The sequence below is a fragment of the Bemisia tabaci genome, chromosome 8 (assembly GCF_918797505.1).
Source record: "Bemisia tabaci chromosome 8, PGI_BMITA_v3".
Classification (NCBI taxonomy): Eukaryota; Metazoa; Arthropoda; class Insecta; order Hemiptera; family Aleyrodidae; genus Bemisia; species Bemisia tabaci.
Window position 1 is genome coordinate 5,666,990 of NC_092800.1, and position 12,661 is coordinate 5,679,650.

Sequence of the window (12,661 nt, forward strand, 5' to 3'; positions counted from 1 at the left end):
CTGGATCCAATCTGTTTTTTTTCCAGTGTGTGGTTCGACGCACGAGTCGTCTAGATAGAAAGTTGGTAATTTTGCCAAAGTGCGTTTGAGTTCGACAAATTGTGCTCGAATGAGCTTTTTCCCTCTGTGTTGAGATTTTCAGTTTGAACTCTGACGTAAGTTGGCAAAATTACCAACTTTCTGTCTAAATCTCGGCTGATTCGATCAAATTTCTATCCTGGCAAGTTTTACAGGTCTATTTTTCCAACTATAAGCAGGAGAAAAAAAAAACCTTGTTTTAGAAAAGAGTAAAATGACAGTGTGACAGGAAAGTGTCAAGAAACCGAAATAAGCAAATTTTATTGTTTCGATTAAATTTAAGTTTTTCCTCCTATAAACTATACACCTTTATTTCTTTCCGCCATCATGTTATTGTTCTTCTCCTCATAATTCTCTTCCCTTCAGATTTGCATCTGGAACTTATTACCGTTCTTAACTTTGATTCCAATGCTTTGAAGTTTCTGGTATTGATTTCTACTCGCTCAAGTTGCAGACAGTGCGCAACCGCCTAAGTTAAATAAAAAAAATATGTGGATCCAAAAGAAAAGAAATAATATGAAAAGTATTGATTAATATGCTTAGAGTTGAACGAGATGTGTTTGTGTTCTTGAATGCAGGGTATTAGTAGCACATCGCGCGTGCGTGCAGTGAAACTAGTAACTCTTAGTTGGGTTTGGTTCGGATAGGCAACTAAACTAACTTCCAGGCAAGGCGGAGAGTATCACAGGGATTGAAGGCGCTTTGCTTCTTGCTGTTGCCTTCGCTTGTTCGATGCAAATTATTGGAATTCGGCGAGTTACCACGCATGCCGCTTGCAAATTGCCAGTGACTGTTGAATGCTTGAGATATTTACCATATTCCAGTCACATTATGGTGGTTTTTTTCATCTTAATTCGCTCAGCATACTGCTTCGTCTTCCATTCCGTCAAATTAGAAGCTGCTACCTCTCCACATTCTAAAACTGCATTCTAACTGTCGGTTGAGAGTATGTAGTTCAGAGCTTATTTAGACATAGATTCACGAAAATACCCAAATTTTTCCTCAGGAAACTAGGAGCTTGCATTTTAATTGTTCAGCAAAATTGCTCAAAAAGGTCAATGTTAAAAAAATGCACTTAGCTCTTCCCGGTGGATTCAAATCCACTTACGAGAGATTAAGAGCAAACCTTGTCTTGATTTTGTTCTATACTTTAATTCACCTAGCTTTCCAGTCGGTTGGAAAGAAGGATTTAAAAAAAAAAAAAAAAAAAAAAAAAAAATCCGCCAAAATGACGATCTTTCATAACCAAATTCATAATTCCTGATAGAAAATGAGCATGCAGAGAAACTCTAAACGTTCATGTTTGTTTTCGAGGGTTCTTATCATCAAAATGAATAATAAGGAATAAATTCAAGTGATCATGTATAAGTGACAGACCAATCCTCAAGATTGCGAGTATGAATGTGGTGCAGCACGTACAGCACAGAGCTGGAAACCAATATTCAAGCTAAATGTGCGCCCGTAGGTAAAAGCCAACTTTTGCTCATGATTTACAGTCTGTAAGTCAGTAAGTAACAGTTATAAAACAGGTGCCACAGGTTATGCGTGTTGTTCACTTTATGAGACGATGTCAAATCGCCCATTCCATGAATGTTTTTATTTGATTGATGAAAGAGTATGTAAATAAATACATTAACAATTTCTGGTGGGAATATAAGGTCAGAGGATGAATTTAGCCCTCGTCATTTTTCGTGACCTCAAATTCGAAAAAAGGTGGGTCGATTACACATGTTACTGGATATCACTGCGACGCTGAATCTGAAAAATTAACAAAAACTATGATTTTCTCAAACGCCGGCATGTGGACTTTTAGGTCAAATATAATAACGGAGTTTTTGCTTTTCGAAAAAACCATGGAATGGACGTCATCTACCATCATGATGGCCATGCCAGTGTTATGAAAAACTTGCTCTATCAAAAACGGCCGACCCCGCTCGAGCCGTTTTTGCATCTAACTCCTCAAATGTCACCTTAAAGATTCTTTCACTGGAGCAATTGGATTGCATTTTGCAAAAAAAAAAACAAGAGCAATAAAATGTTCCTGGGATTTTGCATCTTCTTTGCTATAAAATTACTATAATCATGCGAAAAATTAAATTCACAATGGTAATTTTTGTCTTAAATTTATAGTTTCTCGGGAATAAAGATGAAACTTGCGCTTCGATGTTCAGTTCATATTTGCAAGAAGAAGAAAGTTGCACAATCCGAGTGACACTGGAATGCACTGGAAAAAAGAACACATTGGATCTAGAGCCCAGACTCTTAAAAACATCGTCAAGAATAAAGTGCTCTTGATTCAATCAGAATCTAGCTTGAATCAAGAACCAAGCCTCTTAATTTAGGCGGGTTTCGTATTGATTGAAGGAAAAATCCGATTGAATCAAGAGTATTTTTTCTTGTCAATGTTTTCAAGGGTCTGGACTCTAGATCCGATGTGTTTTTTTTTTCCAGTGTGAGGCAATTGGATTGCATTTTGCAAAAAAGAACCAAGAGCAATCCAATGCTCCTGGGATTGTGCATCTCCTTTGCTACGAAATTACGAAAATCATGCAAAAAATTAAATACACAGTGGTAATTTTCGTCTTAAATGTACAGTTTCTCGGGAGTGAAGATAACACTTGCGCTTAGATGTTCATTTCATATTTTCAATGTGAAAAAATTTGCAAAATACAAGGGACAATAGAATGCTCTCGGTTCCTTTTAGCTAAATGCAATCCAATCAATCCTCTGACACTCTTTATTTAGCAAACCATTCTCTGGTCTTGACGTAAAACGGAAAAAGTGACGTGCTTTTTGGCGGACGTGGCCCCGCGCGGCAACGCAGGATCAAAGGGAAGCGGAAGCGAAAGGCGAGATCCCGCGGAAGACAAGCGCGGGCGAGTCAAATATTAGACGAGCAAAAGTGGTGACGTTAATAAGTTCCATAAAATTAAAGGAGCCATTTATGAAGTCATAAAAGCGGAGTGACCTACCACAACGTACGCGCTGTTGATACGAATAAATAAACAGTGGGCATAAAAGTGTAGTTTACGGCCTATAAAAACTTCGGCGACGGAGCGACTGCGCGCACCAGCCGGGCCGCGGCTCGCCTCTCGCGCGGAATCCACGCCATAGTCCCTTGTCGGGCCCCGATCGCGAGCGCCGAGCGGCGAGCGGCCATCGCCCACCGAACCCGCTCACTTCGACTGCGCTCTCAGTTGTTGCTGGGGATGGCGATTTCTGATAGATTTTTTTAAAAATCGAATTTTCCGCCGAACCATCGATGATTGGATCGCATTTTCGGGGTCGATATAAAGCCAGAATCGATTTTTCGAGCACTAGAAAAAAAACACATTGGATCTAGAGTCTAGACTCGTGAAAATATCGACAAGAAAAAGTACTCTTGATTCAATCAGAATCTAGCTTAAGTCAAGAACCAAGCCTCTTAATTCAAGCGGATTTCGTTTGGATTCAAGTAAAAATCCGATTGAATCAAGAGTATTTTTTCTTGTCGATGTTTTCAAGAGTCTGGACTCTAGATCCAATGTGTTTTTTTTTTCCAGTGGGATTCAAAATTTGAATAAATTTTTTTAAGTTCATTACAAATTTGAGTTGATTTTTCGAGTTCGATTAAAAACTGAAATTGATTTTTCGATCCGATATAAAATTTCTGGGGGAAAAAAAATCGAAATTGTCTACGTTCAAGTGTGACACTGTGACACACAAGGCCTAGCTTCTGTCAAACCTGAGTTTCATTTCAAGTTCAGTCTTAGTAGTAGTTGTTTTTCAGCGTCAAAGTTGGGGTTTCAAATGTTTTAGAATCAAATCGACTTATTCGAAAAATCGCCATTCCTTGAACTTGAATTCGGAACATTCAATTTGAAATGTTGAACTTGCTAACAGAAAGTAATGTAGGAAAAGCTTGAGAGAAGCTGGAAATTCTGGGCAGTTCATGAAATACGTAACGTCATGGAGGAAAAAAGGAGGTGGTCGGATCTTGAGGATTTGTTCACCCCGTGACATATACTGCCAAGTGCCATGGTGGCGAAGAGCCGGAGGTCTCAAATTTTCTAGATCGAGTTTCCTTCAAAATTCGTCTGATCTCTATCAGATGAAATCACCAAAATAACTAAAACAACAAAATTCGTATTATTTCTGTAAAAACGAGACATGAGTGAGAAAGCCGTAAGGGCACAAAAAAAAGTGTAGTTTCAGACAAAAAAGCCGTGGGTAGCGCATTAATCCATCCAGAGATCTAATTAAAACAGTGCTTTTGAATTAAATACCACCCTTTTTTGCCAATTTCTATCCTGAATATGTGTTTGATGTGTGTTCAAAACTCAGGCACGAAAACATCCAGAAGATAAAACTTACGGCTGCCTTGCCTAACACTAGCCTAGCATGAAAATGAATAACACCGTTTTTGTATACAAGTGCTTGAAATAAAAATGTTCGATTTTTCATCATCCAGACAATTTCTAAGAATCTTTTGGATGATTGATGGCAATTTGACAAAGAACGGAGACTTAGTTCAATATAAAATTTTGCTCGGACACTAATATTCCCAATTTCTAAAACCTCATCTTGGCCCTTCCGGCTCTTTTCGCTCTCAGCAGTATTCAACTATGCGCTCTCAGTTTTTGATGAAATTTGTAACATTTAGTGTGTCCTTGCTAGAAAAAAAGATACGAAAATTTCAAGAAATTCAAAAGCTCGAAATCTGGGATCGTTCATAAAATACATTTACGTAATATAAATATGTGTCAGAGGAATTGTACATTTTTTTGAGCCATCCGCTTGTAATAAGTTCAGTTTTAATCGAAAGTCTTGGAACTCTGATCGTCAAGAGTCACGTGATGACGGAACAAAGGAAGAACCTAAAACAATATCTTGATAAACCAAAAGCATGGAAAAAAGCAAGCTATTCATGTCTTGCCTAGTGATCAAAAGACAAGAACCCCATTAATTGAGAAGAATGGTGCTGTTTCCCTCGAACAAAGGAACAATAATTACTGTTACAGGCGTCCGCGTGTGCACTGAGACCACACCACTCAAAACTGACCGTCCTTTTTCAAAAAGGTCTAAGTGTCAAAAACGCATGAAACTTGAAAGCATAACAGGGAGGAGAAAATGAGGATCATGAGTTTTTTTCGCTTGGTTGATATAAAAATGATTCGCTCAACTCTAGACCAACGAAAGCTCGTTGACAAATATTCACATCTCTACGTCCCTCAGCGGAAACTCAAATTTAATTAAGAAAATACTCGTCGTGAAGGGGCGACAGACGCTAACAAGGCTGCCAAATTTCTGGGTAATTTTCAAATATCTGAAAGAATTCACGTTTAATTTAGGGCTCTCTTGGAGAATATGGCAAGGATGGTGAAACCGCGGTAGATAAAACACTCCCTCTACAGAGAGGATTGCGGACGACATGTGTTCATCCCGAAGACATCTTGCGGTAATTTTAGACGTGTGACATCCTCTTCATGAGGGAAAGCGTATCGCTTTTGTCCTTTTCGTTTCCGCCCGCTCTAATTAAGGCGGTGAATATACTCTCGTGTGTGCATTCACCGAATGCGTTCTAAAGGCAAAGTTTTAAGTTGAGATATGACATAGAGAGTACTTCTCTACACGAAGCTTTTGTCCCAACAAACTCACTTTAAATTTTTTTCAAATAATACACATAAAATAAAAAAAATGCTCTCTGGTTTTTCTTTTGACTGTTGAGAAAAGGTCGGCGGATCTCCTCATGTATCTGTAAAAATTAGATTTCCATTTAGAAAAAAAAAATTGATTTTTTGGAAGCACAGGAATTTATCATTTTAAACTGAGCTCAATAAAACTAACTTTCATCGATGGATTAATATTTCATCACTATATTATTAATTATGAAATAATTTGTCCCGGTCAACTAGGAAATAAGGTAATCAACCCGGGAGGGGAGGAGGTGGTTTGTAGGTTGGATATCAGACCGCCAAAGAAATAAACTCATTTCCTATTGATTATTAATGGCATTATTCACTATTTTGTAGAATAATACTATAACCATCTCTAGTCCGTTCCAGAAATAAGCGTGTTTAAATCAAAAGGAACTATAAGTATATTTTAACAAGATCCATGAGAATGCATGACAGGGTATTCATTTTATAATGGATATCGTTCCTCTTGATTTAAATTCGTCCAAATGTAAACTTTGCATTTAGCCAAGGCTTCCAATCTTAAACTTATATTCTGTCAAAATAATTGAAACACGGATCTGATCGTAAAATTCATAAAATAATTTATAATGTGAGATTAAATAGAGAATAATTTAAGTACTCCCAATCTGCATTGATCTTATCATTTTTTCAGTGAACTGGAGCCAAGTGGATTACATTCTGCAATAAAGAACCACTATTTCCGGCCCATCTTAGAAGCAACATACGTGCCATTGGTTTCTCTATGCAGATATGTGCTTTTATGGGAGAGCCAGAGATAGTGGTTCCTTATTGCATAATGTAATCCAAGTGTCATAGAAACACAGAGAATGGAATGATGAATGCAACCGTATTTACGGCTGATTTCGCTATTTCCCGCTAATTTTATACTTTCAATTACTCAGGTTGGATAGTTTCACGGTCTTCCCGAGATATAATTTACATGAGTTGAAGTTTTTTGTACTTGCACAGGATATACAACTGCGAGTTTCAATACAATTTATTTATATTTTCCATGTTGATTACTGTTACGTTTGTGCTAGTTTTATGATGATAGTTTTACGATGTTTCTCAAGAATTTCAAAGCCTTACACAACCTACGAATCATCACATCTATTTTTAAAATTTAATCAACGCCATAGTAACCCTAAAAGCATGTAATCGCAGTGCATCCAATTATCAGTGCTCAGTGCATCGTAAACCTCACATTTTTTAGGCGACACAAGAGCAAAAACGACACCCGATGTCTAGACTCCTGTCGGTAGGCCCCTATCCATCACCGTAAGGAAACTAGTTAACCACCGGATAATTGGATGCATTCAATTAAAAATGCACTATCTCCATTCTTACATGAGCCCTGAGAGCCATAAGAACACATGCACAACTAGTCTCACGTCATAACGCATTTAGTTCCTTTTGATTTAAATGCATGCAATTGGCCATTCCCGATCCACCCCGCATCGGGGCGACGCAAAGTGCGCAGCACTCGAGAAGTGGCCCAAATCCAGGTGACCCAATTAGCGCGTTAATTGGCCCTCCCGACTCGGGGCCGCGAACGCGTGTGAGAGAGATGCTGGGTGACGGACCACCATTAAAAATCCCGGAGAAAGAATGATGGTCGCTCGGCGGCCGGGTCGGGGGGCGGGTGGCGAGGTGTCAAGTTCGGTGGCGGCCATAATAGCTCTGCGGGCGGGAGGGGGGGAGGGCGGAGGAGCCGGCTTCCAGCATCCCGCTCCCCCCTCCCCCCTCCCCCGTTATCCCGGCTCGTGAATATTTTGAGCGGGATAGGAGGATAGCATGGCTTCGGCTCCGCGCGCCGCGGCCCGGCCGGCTGGGTTGCCATGCGCCGCCCGCCGCGTGCCTAATGTTGCCATTCGGGGCTAAAAAACAGGGTCGCACCCTTTTAATAATGGCACTTTTCTCCTAATAATGGCAGCTATGCTTCATAGCCCCTCATACTTGAATATCGGAATGCGTTTGTAACAAAGAGGTTCTCAATTATTACTGAAGTAACGCGTAAATGGACCGCGTTAGGCAGAAACGAACCAAGCCACATCAGCAATTGCCGAATTTAATAGGGCATTTTGGACTACATTTTGCAATTAGGAACTATAAATTTCGACCCGGTTTAAAAACAACGTATGTGCCATTAGTTTCCCTATGCGCATACTGCCGTGCTAAAGAAGAACGTTGTAAGAACATTCGAGAGTTGCCCAATTTCCTTCAGAAAAATGTTTATTTTTGAGGAAAGTTACGGATATTTTCCCTTGAGATTTTTAGGAACTTTGGGTAAAATTATGAGCAAAATTATCTGAAAAATTTGAAGGAAAATATTCACAAGTTTACTAAGAAATTCGTGTTTTGTCAAAGGAAATTTGGCAACGCCTGAGGGTTCATACGGCGTTTTTCCTTAGCACGCGCAGCATAAGTGTTTTTCAAGAAGAGCCAGAATTTACAGCTCCAAATTGCAAAATGCAGTCCATTTAATCTTTCACATAATAACGGTTAAGCGGATTTTTGTGTAAACTTCAATGAATTTTCTAGATAAGTACGAAGCAGTTTCCTTAAAATTTTCAAAGATGTCTGCACAAACGTTCTCTTGTAAAAAATTAAAGTGTCCAGTCAAATTTGGTAATAGCTCATGTGGATTGGTTCCTTTCTGCTGGACGCGGGTCAATTCAGAGACACTCCTAAAGAGGTTTGATGGGAATTTGATGTTATTTCTTTTAATAATGGCAGGGCTGCTTCATAGCCCCTTATTTGAGTGTCGGAATTTTAGCGTTTGCAACATAGAGGTTCTCAATTACTGAGGTGATGCATCGATGACACCGTTATTATTGATTATTGTTATTGATGGGTATTTTGATAACCATCGCTGCAGATTTTTGTTGTTTCTAGATGGTCATTTCGAACGCAAAGCTCACTGTCAGTCGGAATTGAGAAAGGTTTGGCTCATCATTACAAGAAAATGAAGGGTTATCATATAAACCGAGACAGTAAATATCTGCATCGAAGGTAATCAAATACACATCATTAGTAGCGGTTCTCATTTGTAATCTGCACACAAAAATTGATTGTGCGAGCAAAAAAAATATGCCTCGATGAGCCTCAGCTTCAGCTAATATCAACCATGTGGTTGGGTGGTTATTTCGCCGAATGATAGCGGTTTTTACATTGTCAAGTAGTAAATACGGCGCACTTTTGGTCATAGAATTTAAAAAGACAATAAATAAATAAATAAATAAATACATAAATAAAAATATGAAAGAAATAAGGGCGGATTGAGAGTACACTAAAATTGTTTTTCCCTCAAATCTTAGCTTAAAAATTGCTTTGTGAAGATTACAGTCAGGTGCGTCTTCAAATTATTGTAATAAAAATAAGTTCAAGATTAGAAAGTTCTTGGCTACGGCTACTTTTAGTCATGGAAGCTAAAAAATCTTTTAAAAAAAAGTAGAGATAAAGCTTTGAATTCTTTTTGTTGAAAAACTCACACTTTCACTTATTGGTTACTTTTCGGACGCGTTTTGGTGGCTACCCGGGCCACCATCGTCAGCTGACTCAGCTGACACCGAAACGTATGTCCGCAAAATAATACCAAGTAGTGAAAGTGTGAGTATTTCAAAACAAATTTAAAAGTTTTAACACAGCTTTCACTGCTTTTTAAAAAAATTCGACTATTTTATTTAAAAAAAAACAGATAGAGGTTGCAAGATGGAACGCGAAAACTGTTGTGACATGGGTCCAGCGAAGGTAAACGATGATTAATAAGCTCTACCGGAGCGCTATCCTGTATGCTATATAAAAACCGTATACGCGTTGGAACGTTGCCAAATTTCCCATCAGAGAATATGTATTTTTGAAGAAAGTTATGAGTATTTTTCCTTGAAACTTTTCGACTTTTAAGATCAAATCACGAACGAAATCCTCTAAAAAACCGGAAGAAAAATATTCACAGATTCTCCTGAAAATTCGCCACGTGTCGAAGGAATTTTGGCAACGTCCGATGGCTCATACGCGGTTCTTCCTTAGGACGGCAGTATCCGCGGCCCACGTGGGACGTGCCTCGCCGGGGCTGAAATTCGTTAGCGGCGCGAGATGTAGATTGAGGAAATACTTGACCGTTGGGGCACTTGAAAGGGGTCAGCCATAAATACGGTGAGCAGAATTGATTCAGGAATGCACACCTCCTGGCAGACCGTAGTTTACTGCACCAGAGCCGGATTTTAGCACCTTGCGCCAACGCCTGATCCCAAGCTCCGCTCGCAAAACCGCGTATCTCCACTTTGTGCCGTTCGTATGGCTGCGTGCTTTCCAGGGCTCATGACAGGATGAGTTAGGAGGTTTTGGAATCGGAGGTGCTGCCATCTGCGCGCTCGAGTCCCCGGCTAATCTCGAATTACTTGCCCGAGCTGTCGGTCAGGCTGTCCCGGCGGGATTTACTCTTGCGACAAATAACCCGCCTGTAACGAATGTAGGAGGAAGTAAGCTGATTCTGCGGCAAAAAACTCCTCTTCCAGGAAAAAACTCGACTGAAATAGAGCTCGACGTGTTCTCGGAGTTTCAAAGGCATCATTTTCAAACAGAGCGAGAGTGGAACCGTCACTGGAAAAATGAAATCTACAAAATAACTAGGATACGGAAAAAATTAAATTGCTGATTTAATAATTTAATTGCTGAAAAAGTGACTGCAACGTTTCAACGTAGATTTTGCAACAAAAAATGCCTCAACCACTATTGTAAGCTAATTTGACCTCGGGGTGGATAAAGAAGCATTTTTGTGTTGTAAAATCTGAGCATTGAATTCAAACATTGCAGTCACTTTTTTTAGCGATTGAATTGTTATATTTCATAAAATATGCATTTCGGCTAGTTTTACTTTAAATCATAAATATCTCAATTTTTTTTACAAAAAAAAAACGCCTTACGCGCCTTGTTATCCACGCCTGTCAATAGTAATAATAAATCATTGTAGATAATATGAGTTCACAGGATGAATTTCCATTTGGGCTCTACCCTCCAAAATTACCGCATGTCTGTACTCTCTCCATATAGGTACCTACTCTAACTTTGGTCATCAATACTTTTATAAGCGGTCTCTCCGAACTGCGCTTACAGCCATGAGTAATCCTGCTTGGGCTATGCTTTATTCCCGACGACGCGACGCGACGCGACGAGTCAAAGCGGAGTGGAAAGGCGTCAAGAGAGAAGGAACGGCGCTCAGTGGATCGAGTCAATAGGAGAGGTCGGACAAAATTTGGAAACTTCAAACGCTTATAACTCCGTTTATACAGAACATTAAGAATCACTGGAAAAAAAACCACATTGGATCTAGAGTCCAGACTCCTAAAAACATCGACGAGAAAAAGTGCTCTTGATTCAATCAGAATCTAGCTTAAATCAAGAAGCAAGCCTCTCAATTTAGGCAGATTTCGTTTTGATTCAAGCAAAATCCGATTGAATCAAGAGTCCTTTTCTTGTCAATGTTCTCAAGAGTCCGGACTCTAAATCCAATGTGTTTTTTTTTCCAGCGTTCCAAAAGTGGTTCCATAGTCTTTCTCGTGAAATTTTCTTCTTGAATCACCCTTGAAATTTAAAATGTGACGAAATAAACATAAAAATTTGCAGTTTTAGTAAAAAATTTCATGTGCGACCTCTCTAATTGACTCGATCCACCGTGCGGCGAGGAAGGCTAACCTTTGGCGAGGGCGTGTTCATCGTCGTCGCTGGTGTATTTAGTGGACAAAGAGCGTGGCGTGGCGGGGCGATAAGGAGGAGTCGTAATTAGCATTCTGACGGCGCGTCGCGACGATTCCAATATACACATTTCTGTCACGGAATTGGGTCAAAAGCCCAAGCACCAGAACAATCGCGCCTTGAAATATCATCGCCATGCTACCAGCCGCCGAGGGTTGCCCTCCCCAGGGTTGCCACTCGCCATCCTCCTCCAGAGACAAGTTGGCAAAACTGCATTTCGTTAAATGTATGTTAAAAAAAAATCTAATTTTTAGAAAATCGAAAGTAATAAATCTCATCTGATGATTGACTTCAGACCTGTTGTTTGCTGGGGGTGCTGGGACTGTTCATCCATGGCTTTCTTGCCTAAGGGACCATTCACACTAACGTTTTCACCCAACACTTTTTGACCCGCGGATACTCGCCCACAACCCTTTTAACCTACGCGTTTTTTACCTACAAGCATTTTCATTAAGTTGCAAGTCACAAGCGTTAGAGTTGGACGGAGTTAAACAGAAAGGAACCAAGCCACATCGGGATCGAACCGAGAAAAAGAGGTTTAAAGTTTGGCTCCTGCATAAGACTCAATGTAAAAGATAAACTTCAAGTTCAATTTCTGCTAAATTTGCTCCAGCAAAAACTTTGAATTTTTGGCGATCTCAGTCCAATTGAGCACCACTCACGCAGTCACGCCAGAAACTTGAGTTAAAAATCAAGTTCGTCCTCGACTCGACCTCCCCCACGACTTCCACGGGTAGTGTAAAATAAAAGTAGGTGAAAACTCCCTCTTTGCAAAATGACGTGTAATACAAAAAAGCATGGGGTCTAAATGCTGTGGGTCAAAAGTTGTGGGTAAAAATGTCAGGGTGAATTGTACCAAAGCACTCGGCAAGTCTCTTCCCTCACCCATAAAAACCTTAACAATATCCACAACTGAAGGACGTACGAGGGAAGAACAGAAGTTTACAAGATTTTCGCACAAAATTTGCAACATTGCTAATCGAAAAATCGTTTTCGCCCACTTTGGTGCACTCCTTGTTCCGTGTCAAAGTTTATCTGATCTTGATTTGTGGCTGCAGGGTGGTGCGCCTACGGAAACAATATCAAGCAACAAATGTAAATAAAAGGCTCTTTGATGCACGGGAAAAACTTGTGGGAACGTTGCAACGTCA